This window comes from Coffea eugenioides, chromosome 7 (genome assembly GCF_003713205.1).
Source record: "Coffea eugenioides isolate CCC68of chromosome 7, Ceug_1.0, whole genome shotgun sequence".
In the NCBI taxonomy this organism is placed as follows: Eukaryota; Viridiplantae; Streptophyta; class Magnoliopsida; order Gentianales; family Rubiaceae; genus Coffea; species Coffea eugenioides.
In genome coordinates, this window is record NC_040041.1 from 14,300,577 (window position 1) to 14,317,514 (window position 16,938).

A 16,938-nucleotide genomic window follows, 5' to 3' on the forward strand; every position below is an offset into this window, starting at 1 on the left:
TAATAGCAACACCTGGAGTAGTAGCAGCAGTCATTCTTACCAAATAAAAAAATAGAGATTCAATTGTTGGAAACTAGCAATCAAGGTGATCTTTTCAAAGAAAAAAACAAGACATAGACAGGCTACTGCTAAGAAAGATGGAAAAGACAGTTCAAATAAAAACTCTCCAGTGTAAAAGCTTAAAACTAAGCACATCAATAAAAATATGAAAATCAGCCTACAAAACTTCCCAAGATGATTGCAAAAGAGGGAAAAAAGCGCACCTCTATTGTAGATTCCGAAAGTGAATACACAAGTTGAGTATGAAAAACTGATAAAAAAGCCTACACTATAAATGATAAAAAACAACATCGACAGAGATCAATATGTAAGAGAGCATATAAAAGAAGAAAAGAAAGGAAAAGTCACAGGAAAAAATCCGACCAAAGTTAATATCTGCAAGAAGGTGAACAACTGGGAGGAAAACCCTAAAAAAGAAACCACAATCATGAAGTGGAAAACCACAAAAAAAAAATAGGAATGACCAATAAAAAAGGAGGGCACCAAAAGTCAAGAAAAGAGGTGAAAAAGTCTAAATAGGTCAAAAGAAATTTTATCTCTAATATAAATATCAGAACACCAACAGACCGAACTAAGCATGGAGGCCATAAATCCAGCAAACAAAATCAACCAGGTAATATGCCTTACTCCATTGGAGAAAGATTCTTGAGAACCCTTTAGACGAAAAACAAGCATTACGTCTTACCTCTGATTGTTAGGCAGAGAAAGAATATTAGGCAAAGCATGGAGGCCATAAATTCAGAGATCAAAATCCATTGGGTAATATGCCTTACTCCAATGAGGTAAGATTCTTGTCACCCTTTCGGATAAAGAACCACAAAGACAACAAACGAAGAAGGAAAAAAAAGAAAAAGCATATAGTGTCTTAGTAAAAATGAATAGGCAGTAGGTGGAGAAGGGAGGAGGGAATTTTCGTGTGAGGAGAACAAAAGAAAGTTCGAATATCATGCAAGAGGCACATGACGACGACAAAAACTTATGAACAATACCCTCTTTGATGCTTAGTCTTATACTAGGTTTTGGGTCTCGCACCCAGTGCAGGGTGGCCTGTGTTAGAGCCCGTGGTAAATGTTGGGTGCAATTTTCATGGTTGGATGCTGCATTGCAAATTTGTAACGGATTGTTTGAGATATATATGATTATTTGATTTATTTAAATGTAATGTGAACAAAACCATGGGTAAATTCTTTCTACATTGGTGTTTTTAAATATGGTGACTGTGTATCTAGCTTTTGTTTTTGGTAAAAAAACAATGCTATGTCCGGTTCTCAAGTCGTGCTCTTTGACAAATATGTCCTAGTTGGTTGTGATGTATTTTTCTGTTATTGTTATTGCGATCATTTTGTAGCCAGATGTGAGTTGCAGAATGAGTGTTCATTTTTCGTTTATTCCTTCTTTGAGATGTTTGGGTATCTTCTGTACAATTGTATTGATGGAGTTAATAGGATAAATATGTATGTATGAAATTTATTTATGGAGGTGGATGTGCAAGAATTAAATAGGTAATATAAAATTTACCAGTTGGTATTTGTCTGCGTTTGAGTAGATATGATAGAAAGCAATATTTTTTGTAAGAGTTTGCCTGAACCTTGGATCTAGTGAGGTGAAGTAGGTTTGTTGGGATGTTGCATTATGGATATGGGTTGCAAGTGGATAGAGAGACATATACTATTAGTAAATGTCTGATATGTTTAATGGATGAATGAATGTTCGAAAATATAGTATGTGTACCTAGGTTTTGTGGTGTTTTATTTGTAAAGGATGTTGTCAATGGTAGTGTCCATGCAAACGATATTGGAATTGATGGTTATTGAATATTATTGTTTCAAAAACATTGAAATCATTGTATTTGAAAAAAATTAAATGTTTATTTTGGATCTGATTGTCGTTGATATATGCATTCCAGTCAAGTGCAGAGATTGTCCTTCCATGCATATTTTTCATTGTTGTGAGCCATGGTTTAAACAAATTCTGTTGTGTAGGTTATCTTTAATTATACTAAATAATGATATTGGAATTTTCTATAAATAAATTGGACGAATGTTAGCGATAATTGATTTTTTTATCATAGACTATGAATATGTGTAGAGTAAATACCAGGTTGGAGTAAGGGTTATACTATATCAAGAAATACAGTTTTGGAGTTGCTTGTTCGGTTGGTTGTCTATTGGATGAATCTGTGTCTAGAGAAGATATATTTGTTATTTGGAATATGAGATTGGATGATAAGAGGTTTGACATATTTGTGTGCATAGACGGTTGTGTTGAGGAAGGAGAGTGATATGTGAACATACCTGAGAGTGCAGTCTCCATGTAGTTGTTGTATGATTTTTGTTTGTTCTTTGTAGAAGAGAGTTGAAGGAGTTTTTATAGTGTAATGGGTTCTGTTTGTTTTATTATTATTGGTTTCAATTTTTGTGAGTGGGTTGATGGAAGGTTAGTGTACTTTGGATTTTGGTTGATTTGTTTTGATTAATATATGGTTTGATATTTGATTATTATAGGCTCTTAATAGGGTTTAAATTGTGACAGCCTTATCTCCTTCTAGGGCGTACCCAAGGATTTGGGGGACCGCCTGCCTAATTCTCGCCAATATTCAGTCACGAATTATGAAAATTACAAATAAAATCTCAAATATAAAAGCGATATTAATTACTAGGGATGGCAACGGGGCAGGGTTGGGGCGGGGGAGGGGTTGCCTATTAGTTCCCCCCGTCCCCCGCCTCCTGCTCCCCCCGCCCCGCCCCCGCCCCGCCTTGCCCCGCTTCCCCCGCGGGTGCCCCCGCGGGGTTAAAAAAATTTTATTATATAATTTTATTATAATTAAATTTTAATAAATAATCAAGTACTAAAATATCAACACATCACCAAATTATTATTCATTGTAATTTTACAATTGAAACTCATAAAAACAATCAAACAGAAGTTATTTGAATACAATCCAATATGATAAAATAAATATAATTAAAATAATCAAGTTTTCACTTTTAGTACAAATGCAATCACTAATTCATTATTGTGTTTGTGCTTTTTTTTGAGAAAAAAGTGTTATTCTATTAAGTGTAATTAGAAATTTAGTATAAATGTATTAGTAAATTTAGTATAACTAATTAATAAATTTTATTAGTAGACATGTATAATTATTCATATAATTGATAATATCAATTATATTACATAAACTAATATACATTATATAATACATCTAACTAATAATATCATTATCATAAGTTTATAACTAATTAACTTACATATTATATATAATTTATATATATATATATATTTTTTTTTTTTGCGGGTGGCGGGGCGGGGGATGGGGCGGGGGTATACTCCCCCACCCCCCGCCCCGTTTCTAAGCGGGGGGAAAAAATTCCCCCCCGCCCCCGCCCCACCCCCCGCCCCAACCCCCGCCCCGAGAGCCCCCCGCGGGGCGGGTACCCGCAGGCACCCGCCCCCTTTGCCATCCCTATTAATTACTTCTTTCAATATATACACTCATGGACCTCCAATATCCACACAATCTATAATACAATCAAAGAGTCGAACTTGCCAAAAATTAAACCAAATAAGTCGACTAGACATCTATGAAGTGCTCGCGGGAACAGCTGACAAACTTAGAAGAAATCGAGACCTTTCTCAATTCAACCTCTCATGTTCTCATCCCTGTAAGGAAAACAAATTTGCATGGAATGAACTAAAAATCCAGTGAGATTCCAGGTAACCAAATAGGTAAAATAATAGACTAGATATCAAACACCGGATATCAAGAAACAAGTCAAATTCAAATAGATCATGGCTCGGTATATAGTTAAGCAAGTAGCCAAATAGATCATGCAAAAGTGTATAGTAAAGAACATATTCATAGTAAAGGATATAGTTTGCTCTCAGGAGCAAGTTCCACTATAGTTTGATCAAAGTTCGTTGACTCTCTGTCAACCACGAAAGTATAACGTCCGTAGATCACCACTTTACACTAATTTTCGTCTATCAAACATACTCTTTACCAGTCCCGTACGTCAAAAAAATACCCAAGGTTCGTCGATCTCCTCGACCAAACTCTTACCGGCTCGATTCGACCAACTAACTCTGAGTTGGACTTATAGTCCCAGATATACAGTAATTCATAATTTGACTTATAACCCCAAGTATTCAGATATTCAAGATTGGAGTCATTGGCTGTTATCCAACGCTCAACACAGTAAATGATTGGAGACGTTAGATGTCACTTAACGCTCCGTATTCAGTAACATCAGTGTTCAAGTGATAAATTTTAATCAAGAATAAACAGGTTAGGAACTTGTCCTTTACCTAAGATTGCCCAACTTACCCGACCACTTTGAAACTGGTCTAAAGTAAGAGGTCCAACGAGGGTTCAGTTTAGTCGTTGCCAACTTACATTCACGCATACGCATGAGTAACCTTAGTTTTCACTTACCCGACGTCTCGGATAGGGTCCAAGACCCAGTTCAACAATTACAAGAGAGATGTAGCTGGTCTACAATTCAACCGCTACAAGAGGGATGTAGCCGGTCTACTATTCAACCGCTACAAGAAAGATATAGTCGGTCTACAGTTCAACCGCTGCAAGAGTAATGTAGCCGGTCTACAACCATGCATATAAACATGCAAGTCAATATGCATGATCGATTAATTCAAGTTCACGGAGGTCAAATGCGAATAAAGACACATTCACCTCGCCATAATCATGTCACAAGTAATGTCCAACATCCACATTCTCAAGCATTTCAGATATTTCAAGTCAACATGTAAGTCGCATACAAATCCAATTACTTTGTTCATGTATGAATGATATATCAAGTGTTTAGTCAAGTTAGGTCGATTGAGTGTGCATAAGAGCATACTCGCCTAAACAGACTCAAGTCACAAATAGATTCAGCATATCATGTTTCAAACATTTCAAGTATTTCAAATCCAAACAATTAAAAATCGAGTGGTGAAGAACCCTAATCAAACAAGAAAACTGAAAGAAAGCTATAGAAATCAGAAATTTGATCAGCAAATCTGACCGGATATTGGCCGGATTGACAGGGAAAAACTTAAAATTTTTGCTGCTTACTGCCTCAAATCCGACCGACAATCCGGCCAGAAAATGGCCAGATTTCAACTATAATAAAATGGCCGTACATGTTTGAACAGGATATCAAAAGTTTAATTGAATTAGGTCAAGTGCGATAAAGTACACACTTGCCTATGAGACGATAAATCAGGTACCTAACATTTTCTAACAATAATGAGCATGTAACATGTAGTTGAAACACTCACCAATTAATTGCACCCCTTCACCTATTGAACTCTCTCGAGTCCTGTGATCATATACTATATTAAAAGACTAGCAATACAAAATCAAAATACATGAAAAATTAAGATTTTTAAGACTTTATTTCTTTTCACTTAAACCTCAATTCCACTCATAAATTATACCCAAAATGATTTACCAACTCCAAACCTAAAGTGGGCAATGAAAGTAAGAACGGTTCTAAGAGAACAGAATTTTTCAGTTTTGCACAATACTATTTGAAAAATCATATCTCAAGCTACTTAAGTCCAAAATTGATAAACTTTATACCGTCAAAAAATAGATTCAAAGGGTTACAATTTCTTAGAAGACACATTTGTAAGATTTTGTCCATAAGTTAGTCAAATTCGAGCCTCAAGTTGTTGCTTCATCCAGTAAAAGATAGAACAGGTGTGGAAAATAAGTCAAGTTTGAAATATCACAGCTATTCGTAGTTTTTGAGAAAAATTTTAAAATTTTCACGGTTGATAGTACTCTGAATCTAGTTTTCAAAGCAATAAACAGAACTCAATTCTGACTTTTCTAGAATAAAATATAACAGATTTCCAAAACTGGTCAAGGGTTCCTGCGGAAAATTTTCAGCAACACCTCCCCTTGTTTTCTTTACTTTTCCATCCAAATTCAACACCAAATGTGATGTCAATTTAACCCCTATTACAACCACAAGTCATAAGCTATTTATACACTTATTTTAGGCCATAATACCATCCAAATATAGCACATATATAGCTCAAATACCAATCACAATAAAGCTGAAAATTGAAAACCCTAAGTTAGAATTCATGATCACAAGCTAGAAATTTCTTTAGGCAAGTCAAACTAGCATATAAAAATTAGATATTTCACATAGCAAGACTATCAAACCATGGCCAACCCTTAAACATCATATATGAGCAGAAATTTCAGCATAAAAACTGAAAAGTGCCATAACACTACTTCAAACCAAAATTGCAATCCTAAATCACTAGTTTGCAAATAATTGAAGGAAAGGAAAGTTTTTTGTCATAAATACCTTAAACCCTATGAAAAGAGGTTGCCAACACCTTTATCTTCCCAAATCACTCCACCATAACCCTTAACCTTCCTTAGAGATCCACTTTTATGGTGTAGTTTGCAAAACTAACGGTTGAAACTCAAGATTAAGTGGAAGATGAAGTTGCTCTCTTGTTTTTTCCTCTCAAATATCCGGCCAAGCAAGGAGAAAAATGAAGACAATTTGGGTCAAATTTGGTTTTAGTAAAGTTAAGAAAAACTTAGTCAGAGTCCAACATCCAACGGTTTCGCAACAAATGGCGCCTTAGGGTTTATTCTCATTTCTTTGTCTTCCAATCACTAAATTGTCTTGCCAACCTCTAATTATCCCTTAATACCTTATAAAATAACATCCATATATGCAAAATTTCACTTAGTCATCAAAATTTTATCGCACTTACCGCATTAGCGGATCCTACGTCCATAATGCACTTCAAACATAACATGTACTAACTTATGCCAAGAAAATGATTTGAAAACTTGACTCACTTATAAAAATATCTAAAAAATTAAGGTAATAAAATAAAGTAAAGAAAATGTGGTCAAAGAAATAAAATAAAATATAAGAAAATTTTTCGAGTCCTCACATAGATGTTCTGTTTTGTTTATGGTGAATTTAATTTTTTGTGTAAAATATCCATGGTATTATGGAATTATTGGAGTGAGAAGTGGGCTTGTCGCATAGCATCATGGTTTGTTGTGCATGTGATTATTGATTGAAATGTTTGGGACATTAGTTTAACTTTTTGTGCTTTGTTCTTATTTGTTGAGTTGTCTTGTCAATCATTCTTTGCTGTTGATAAGATACATGTTAGGCAATTTATTTTGGTAGTCTTGCTTGGTATAGAGACATATATATACATATACATATATATACATATATGTTATAGACATATATATTCGTGTATATATATACTATAGACTGACAGATAGACAGGCAGACAGACAGACAGATAGACAGACAGACACATATATCTATGAAAAGTTTGGTAATTTGGTGTAGTAAATGAGATATACTTCTACATATTCATCATTGAATATTTGTACAAAATATTCTTTATTTTGGATATGAATAATGATTAATGTATACCCAAGTTTGATGCTATGGTGTTTATTCAGTTTCTTCCATCCATTGGTGAGGCAATCATCTTCGTATTTTATTTCCTGTGTATGAGAATGACAATGAAATATTAGTATTTCGTTTGTGTTGGGTCGAAAATGTGAAATATGTTCTTGATATATTTCCTGTGGAAAAAATATAAAGAAAAAGTTAGTATGTTTTATGAAGAATTTATATATGACAGAAATTGAATTTATGTGTATTTTATATGATACATAGTGGATTAGGTTTTTGGTTGTAATTGAAATATAGATGGAAACTTTTTTCGAGGAGGTGTTCTCTTCCTGTGAAGTAGCCTGCAGTAGAAGGAACATTGAGTCAGTATTATTGTTTTGTATTGGTATATAGTTTGATTGAGTTTTAAGATTTGTTTTATTTTTATATAGTGTTATTTTTTTATATTGTCATTGGTTGGCAAAGTATTCCATTGGTAGGATGTTGTGCATTGGTTAGGTGTGAAGATTGTTACTTTCAATGTCATGACTCCGTTGTGAAAAAATTGGATAAGAGAATGGTAGCAAATGGAATGATTTTCAATGAATTTATTTCAGTTGGAATTGTGTCCGATTTCTGTTGGTTTGACAAACCAAATCTTGTTGTCTATCTTTAAGATAGCTGTTCTCCTTAAATGGTTGCCTAAGTATGGCATGAAACTATGTGGTACGGTTTATATATCAAATTGATAATTGTTATGTTAGTTGTTTTTGGGAGAGATTTAATGTTTGTACAAGTTGTTTTTGGGAGAGATCGAAAGAGGGATATGTTACTTACTATCTAGTTGTTGTGTGAAGCAATATAGTATATAAGAAAAGATTTGATTGGACAATCTGTGGAAGAAGATATGTTGTTTTAGTAGTTTGATAGTGAAAAACAATATCGAATGAATATTTGTTACCTGAATGTAATTTTTGTAGTGGGTATTGCCGTATAATTGAAGCGAGCCAGATTGTGAGGCGACTCAGGTGGGATGATTGTTCACATTATGTCTAGTAATGAAGCAGTATATTAGTAAACATCTACAAGAAATATTTTTGAGATTCATATGTAGTACTATAGATGGAAAATCAGAGGGTTACTAAATTTTTGTTCATCTTTGCCCTAATATTGATCTAAGTCCCAAAATGAAGATATTGGGAAGTAGAATGGTAGTGACATAGGCATCTATTCTAAAGTTTCTTGTATGAATGATTTTCTGTCAAATGTGAGTTGAAGAGGAACCGTGCACATTTACTGCTTTATATCTTATACTTTGGTGATATAGGCACTTCCAACATAGTATATTTTTTGCAAGAAAAATATATCACCAATATATGAAAGTTCTTGTTGGTAAATGATGCCTTGGATGGTTTCATTCTGGGAAACATTTGATATAGTGTGGTAAAGAAATATGATTAATTAAAGAAATTAACAGTGTTTACATAATGGCTATTAATATAAGTTATTAGACGAATAATTGTTGGTTTGATAATTATGTGAAAAATGTTAAATTGTCATACCTCATCATCCGTAAATAAGAATCTACGGTAACCTTTTGAATATGGGGTGGAGTCAAAATTTCTCGTTATTTCAATGACATGCAATTTAGCAAACTAGTGTTGCTATTTTTTTCTGGAGATTTTTTACTAACACGCATCTGCTGTCCATGACTATAAGAAAAAATAATGTTTTAGAGTTAGTTAAACTATAGAATAAATTTTTGCATATAATAGTGAAAGCATATTTAAATAGTGTAGAAATATTAGAGTATATTAAACTCGATACAATGGTGAAAGTTTTTGGACTATGATAGCAATAACATACTATATAAGTTGTAGGAGAAAGATTACTTAAGTTACATGAACAATACATAAGACTTCATTATATACTATGTTTCTTATGGAAACAATATTTGTTTCTTGATTAGGAAGAGGTTTGACTACAGACATTATTGGCTGTTTTTGCTCTAGATAGGGTCACATAAAGTTGTCCATGACCAAAAACTGATTCTTTCAAATAAATATCAATAAAATCAAGAGTTTGTCCTTATGCTTTGTTAATGGTCACAGCAAAATAAAGCTTTAGTAGAAATTGTGTTCTTTTGAAAGAAATTGTATAGACATGAGGATCTGAATATTGCAATAATATTTTTGGAATGAAAACTTCTTTTTCAGTATAATTTCCAACAGCAATCATTGCATGAATAACATTGTCACTAAAAGCAAGACAGATTAACCTTGTACCGTTGCATAGCCCTTCTCTTGGATTCAAGTTTTTAAACAAAATGACAGGTGAATTGACTTTGAGGATTAATTCGTGTGGTGGTAAGGTTGGAAGTTCAAGTGAATGCAAAAAATCTTTATGTTCTACCTGTTTTGATATATCAACTGTTTCATCATGACTAAAATATGTATATTGTAAATTAGGAAACTGTGAAATGAGAACATTATTTATTTCATGAACAAAATCATTTCTAGTGGTTAGTATGGCCCTATTGAGAGTATGCAATGAATTTGGACCAAAAACTGTTAGGTCAGAAAACACAAATTTTATCAGAGCAGCGAGGACTGGTTATCAATGAATGAAATGATAAGATGCTTAGGCAGCATTATTCTAGAATCATTAAAAGTTGATATGGTTCCATCACCGTCACAGAGAAGAAATTCTGAGAAGGGTTTATCCTAGTGTGCACGCATATTTTCGACCAATTGTAACTTATCAAGATAGTTCCAAATATAGGATTTCACCAGGCTAGCAGAAATATAGTCATCTTTATGTCCTTTGACAATAACTGGTAACATTTGATGAAAATCACTGTAAAAATTAACAATCTTACCACCAAAGATTGTGTCTGAATCCATTATATTCTTCAACAATTTGTCAAAGCATTCAAAAGCATATTTTTTAGCCATTGTTGTTTCATCCCATATGATCAACTTTACTTGCTTGATCAGTTTTGCTGAGCTACTTTGCTTTTTAATGTTACATGCAACATCATTTTCCTTATCAATTGAAATTTTGAAGCACAAATGTGCTATGCGCCCTTCTAGAAGAATTGAGGTTGCGACTCTATATGAGGCTATTGCTAGTGCAATATTGCCTTACGATCTAATGGTTGCTAGAAGAGCTCGATATAAGAAAGTCTTGCATGTTCCTCCTGGTCTGTCTATGAAAAATGCTCCTGGCATATTAGTGTTCACCTTGTTCATGATTTTATTGTATGCAATTTTTGGTTGTTGTTCAAAAGGTGAATAAATGCTATATCATCATAAAAAATAGGAATGTTTAACTCAGTCTCAATTTCTTTTGTATCTGCTTGCATAGAAGAATTACCAAGTTTAGGACTTATTAGCTTGAAATCATTTAAACGCTTTCCTGTGCATTGTAAGTGATCATCAATCAGTTGAAGTACTTTAACCTTGATTTGGTCTATTGATAAAGTGAGGTTCTGCAAAATATCTTCAAATAGTTGTGGTTCAAATTTTTTTACCGAATTGGTGGATTTGGTTGGGATAGATAGACCAGAATCATTGTAAAAAACTAGCATAGAGTATGAGATATATGAGATATATGGTACATAGCAGTCTCTGTCAAAGACTGTTATGCAGCATTATCACTTTTTAGCTGTCCCAGCATTTCTGCAGCTTGGCTAAATGTTGACAGTTTGATGGATCCAATTTGTTTCATGTCATTGTAAGATGTAGACCCTTTGACATGCATTAGGAGCAATCGTAAATAGTATTTTTCACCTTGAATAGGATGAACTGCAATAACTCTGTCAATTGTGTTTCTTCTTTGTTGTTGTTTCCATATTCTATGAGTTGCATTCCAGACAAAGTGCTGTGAAAAATCTTTGTATAGGCACTTCAATCTTTTTGCCTCTGTATCAGTACTATTCATTTGGAAGAACTCTATAAGCATTGTTCTTGACATTCGTTCATCCAATGCTACCTTTTTAAGTACATCATTTTCGTTGAAAATCATTGATTGTTCTCTTTCCAGATGGAGTTGGAGGGACATGACGAAAGGATTGATATCACTTAGATCGAAACCAAATATACGCTAGAGTGCTTCTAGAGCACATATCCATCTTGCAAACTGAAAGTCTGTTATTTCATCAATTGCTCCAAGATCATTTTTTCTATTTAGCTGGTATAAGATCTTTGCATGACCTTTGTAAATATATTTATAAATGTATTTAACAGCTTCAATAGTTGAACAAATTTCAACGTTGATGTGACAGTTGAACTTTGCAAGCAAGTATGGATCATATGGAACTACCAACGGTTATTAAATTGAATATGCTGAATTTCAACCTTTTGTTCATTGTCATGATGGATATATAGTGGATAGGAGATTTTATTGTGTCTTGTGAAGTCAACAAAATCCTTTGGATAGCCAAATTTGCACTTTTCATTTTGTTTCATACATAGACTATTTCTATTAAGTGTTCGACATGGTCCATGCATCATATAAGTCTTCACAAAAGTGTGACGATATTAAGAAGAAATTGAATCTGGTAGTTTAGCAGAAACAACTTTATCGTATGCTTCAGGAGAGTCAAGCTTGTGACCATTTGCTAATATGATGAGAAAATGTGCACGTGGAAGGCCTCTATTTTGAAATTCTATAACATATGTGTATGCTGCAATCTTGCCAAAAAGATTTTTCTTGATGACCTCGTTCCTTAATATTTCTAATTTTGCACGACATACCCTTGCTGTTAGATTAGGTCTATTATGTACTTCTTCTCCTTCCTATAGATGTTGTGTGATTTTTGGCCAAACTAGATTGCAGGTCATTGTCAAAAAGATGTCTGGTTTGCCGTATCATTGAACTAATGTCATGACATCTATGTATCTACGCTTCATATCCATTGGTTCTCCAATAAAAGAAGCTGATAGAAATATTCGATGACCAACATTTGAGTTAAAAGTTTCTCCATTTGTAATACTGTCTAAAATTTCTTGGTAGATATCAATTCTAATTTGTCGCTGTCTATTTCGGTGAAAATCTAGACGAGCAGATTCAATCTTGACATACGTGCCAATGAAAAATTGCTAAAATAGTCATCCACAATGCAGCAATAAAGATTTGTCAATTTCACGCATCTAAAATGTATAATAATAGTTCTCACGGCAAAAGATTGTTGTCCTCTTTTTTATTTTCTTCTGTAAAACTGAGATAGTAGATAGATTTATAAAAGAGTTAGAACATTTTATAGATATGAACCTTAATAACTGGTATGTTAAAGAAAATGCCATGTATTTTGTATATTACCTACATTTTCAGTAGATATGATATGTTCGATAGTTGAGTAATGGTCTATCGAAAATCTTTTCGCCAACATAAGTCGTTGCTCCATATATAGGCTGATTTTGTCTTATGATTCTTTGTATTCCTTCATGCCACCCAGTTTCACCTCTTGCAAAGATCAAATGATACTGCAATGTGTCATAAGACTTGTGATTTGTCGTCTTTACCATAGACCTATATGTGTTGTGATGTATCACTAATATTGAGATCACTTTCGGCTCAGATGGCAGCTACTTGAGAAACTGTAGAAGTGTTATAGACTCGTTGATCCAAATTGGCATGGGATTTTAAGAAGATCCTGTGATTATAAATGTCTTCAAAACTTGTCAGACTTCGGAAGAACGCAGCATATGGATTGTTATCTAGAATTTGTTGTAGCTGATGGATGATAGATTCTTGGAACTTGCTTGATATGGCTATTCAATTTGTGATTTCATGTTCAGTGTCAAAGTAGTATAGCTGAACATTTGATGGTTTCTGACCATTCGGAGACACTAACTGATTAAGAAAGTGATACATTTGGTCTTGGACTCAAAATGTATAAATGCATTTGTCTCTCTTATTAAGGTCTTTATCAGAGTGGACTCCCAGAGAAGTAAACGCAAACATGTTATTGTAACTTCTGACATATTAGCAAAATTCTATTGCCTCTGGAGTATTCGCAGTATACAATTTTAACAATTGAAGAGGCATTTCTGTTTCTACTAATCGAATTTCACCAGACGCGCAACAAAAACCAGGTGGTTCGAGATAGAACCTTTTAGCTTCACAAAAAGCACAATCTTCAACAACATGCAAAACAAATGGCTCTATAGCAATTCTGTCAATCAAACAACTTCTTTTTCGTATTTGTCAATGTCCTAGTAATATTAGAATTCTAATTATATGTATTCTTGGTGCTTATATGTGAATTCAGTGGTTATTCTATGAGACAGAATGTTAACTGTGTACCAGGATTATGACTTGATGAATTGGTAGGCATTTGAGATGTGAGGAATACTACATATTTTTCAACTAAAAAGGGAAAAAATGTATAAATCAATATATGACTACTATGACGAAAATATTGATAGATCATGATCATTGTTTTATTGCTCGTATAATTCACAAACTAAGGGCTACCTCTCAAAACTAGTGAGTCGGTGTTTTATTGGTATGGAAGAAACTCATCATCGACAATTGAGTTAGACACATTGTTTGCAATAAAGGATATGTGAATATGATTATGAGGGCTCTGTTTGGATTAGTTGTTTTTGGAAGTGTTTTTCAAAAATTTTACTGTAACTGTATATATGAAAAAATTTTACTGTAAATGCTTTTTGGATTATTTTTAGAGTATTTTTAAAATATATTTTGATTATTTTAATCATTTTTACAATTTTTTGGGATTTTTAAAAAAAATTTACACGACCCGCCAGTATCCCCTCCCTTTTCCTCTCCCTTTCTCCTTTCTCTTCCTTTCCTCCTCATCCCCTCTATTTCCTCCCCCTCTATTTCCTCCCCCTCCTCCTCCTCTCTCTTTCCTCTCCCTTCTCTCCTTCCCCCCAATCCCAAACCCCTCTCCTGCTCTCGAGTGGTGGCTGCGACTTTAGCCACCACTCTAACCATGACCGTCTTGGTCGCGATCAGATTTGATCATGACTAGGAAAGTTGTGGTCAGTCGAGGGGAAGAAAATTGGGGGGTGAGGAAATGAAAAGAAGAAAGGAGGAAGGAGAAGGAGAGAGAGAGAAAGAGGAAAAAAGGAGGAGAAGGAGGAGGAGGAGAAAGGGAGGAAAAATGGACGGAGAGAGAGAGGAGAGAGGAGAAAGGGAGGAAAAATAGACGGAGAGAGAGAGGAGAGAGGAGAAAGGATCGTGAGTGTGGGGGTGGTGGCGGTAAAGTGGTGGCCGTAGTGGTGGAGAGTGATGAATAGTTGTGTATTTTTTTTGTATATTTGGAGTTATTTTTGATATATTGTATGGATATGGTGTTTTTGGAGTTGTTTTTTGTTTGTGTATTTATAGTATTGTAGATGAAAACATTATTTTTCAAAAAAGTCTAAATCCAAACAGAACTGAGATTTTCTGATATACAAACCTAATGGAGTTGTTATTGAATTAGTTGAGAAAGAAGCGCAATAGTGAGGTTAGTTATCTTACTTGATAACCCTATATTTGGCACAGTCCTCATATTTGGCTGAGGAGTATTTGACAAAACTGTGGTATTGACATGGCTCTGAGGTGGTTCATTCTGAAGAATCACTTTGTCTGACCCACGACAAACTTTATTTAAAGATTCACTAGTGTGTATGTTATCTAGGATAGAAACAGGCTTTTGCTTAAGCATTCTTGCTTCTCTACATCGACGACTTTTTTCTACATGCATCTCTTCATATGAAGCATACTTTCTTTTTCAAACCATGATCACGAAATCACTATGATGCAAAAATATAAGCACAGAGCAAAAAAGCTATGTAACAGTCCAATAAACAAAAAATAAATATGGCGAACAAAGAAGATGACAGAAAGCAAATGAATATTTTGACCTTGGAAGATACATTAGGGTATAATCATATAATATTCATAAACACAACACTATGTAGAGGCGCACATACCAGTTACCATTGGAGAATAGAAATAACTGTGAAATAATCAAATGGAAGACCAAGTCCTGAAAGGATGAAATTATCGGTTAGTATTATCCAGAGAAGCTATAAAGGAATAGTGCACAAAAACAACGATCTTAATGACAAAATATGCAGCACGTTTGTATGGAAGATTATTTCCAAAGCAATAAAAAATGTGAATCGATGTTAGAATCAATGTTCGCATTTCGTATGAATTAATGTGTAGAATCATAAACAATAAAAAGAAATAGTTCAAAATATGATGATAAGTATTCCATGGTGAAGAAAGGGAAGCATACATTTTTTCTTAGGTAGCTTTTATACAATGTTTCTAAATGGTAGAAAAACAAATAGCAAGGTAACTATAGCTTATAAATAGAGTTCAGTCGAATGAAATATAATAGTTTGAAACATAGATAAAATAAAGATGATTGCTGTAGAATGGAATAGAGCTTACCTTGAGATCAAGAAAATAGTCACAATGGAGCAGCAGAATAGAAAGAAAAAGAGGTATCTTCTGGGTTGTAACAATGCATATGCAAAATTTAAATAAACGACTCTATGGCTGTAAAGGTGAGTAAAATCTAAGGAAAAAGTATAATAAAAGAAAATTGAAACAAGCTCATGATGATAATAGAAGGTAAAAGTTGTTTTCGATAATCAGCAACAAAGGTGATTAGTCCAGTCATATTTGAGGACAGGTCAAATGAATGGTTCAAAAGTAGAGGGAGAGTACAAAATTTCTATCAATAATTTATGAAGAAGACAAGAATGAGTTTGAAGGTGTATAAGTGGATTTCCCTTGGAAAACAAACAAGGAGCTGTAGGCCTATTGGTTGCGTTTAGATAATTGTAAATAGACCATAATACCATCGGAACATATAGGCAACGTGACAGCTATGCAAGGGTAGAAATGGTAGTAGACCTTACAGTATGCACAACGACCTCATTAGCCACAGATGGAAGTGGCATGAAAGCTAAATATAGCTATAATGATGACCAATAGATGGTAATAATATTTGTCGATCATTATCACAAATTCGGTATTTAAATAACAGAGGAACAGAAATCAGAAAAGGATCATGGTGGACCAAAATTTGTGCATAGCATAGAATACAAATATGTTCCAAGAAATATGGAAAAGACAAAAAACCTAGTTATTGAATTAATTTCTCTAAAATACCTAAATCCACAACCTTTATTAGACGTCTTGCACAAATATATGTACCATAATGTGAACAGAAAAGCACAACACTAAACATATATAGTAAATAGCTGAAAGCCCAGGAAAATCACATATATCCACTCAAATTACAGGCGAAACCGGACCACCAGCAAACTGTAGCAAAATAGCAGAAAAGCACAACACCAAACATATACAGTAAATAGCTGAAAACCCAAGAAAACCACAAATTACAGGCAAAAACGGACCACCAGTAGACTGTAGCAAAGCCCCCTTCTCTCTTTTGTATAGTTATAGATGTTGAAACCTATAAATAGCATGACGAATACTA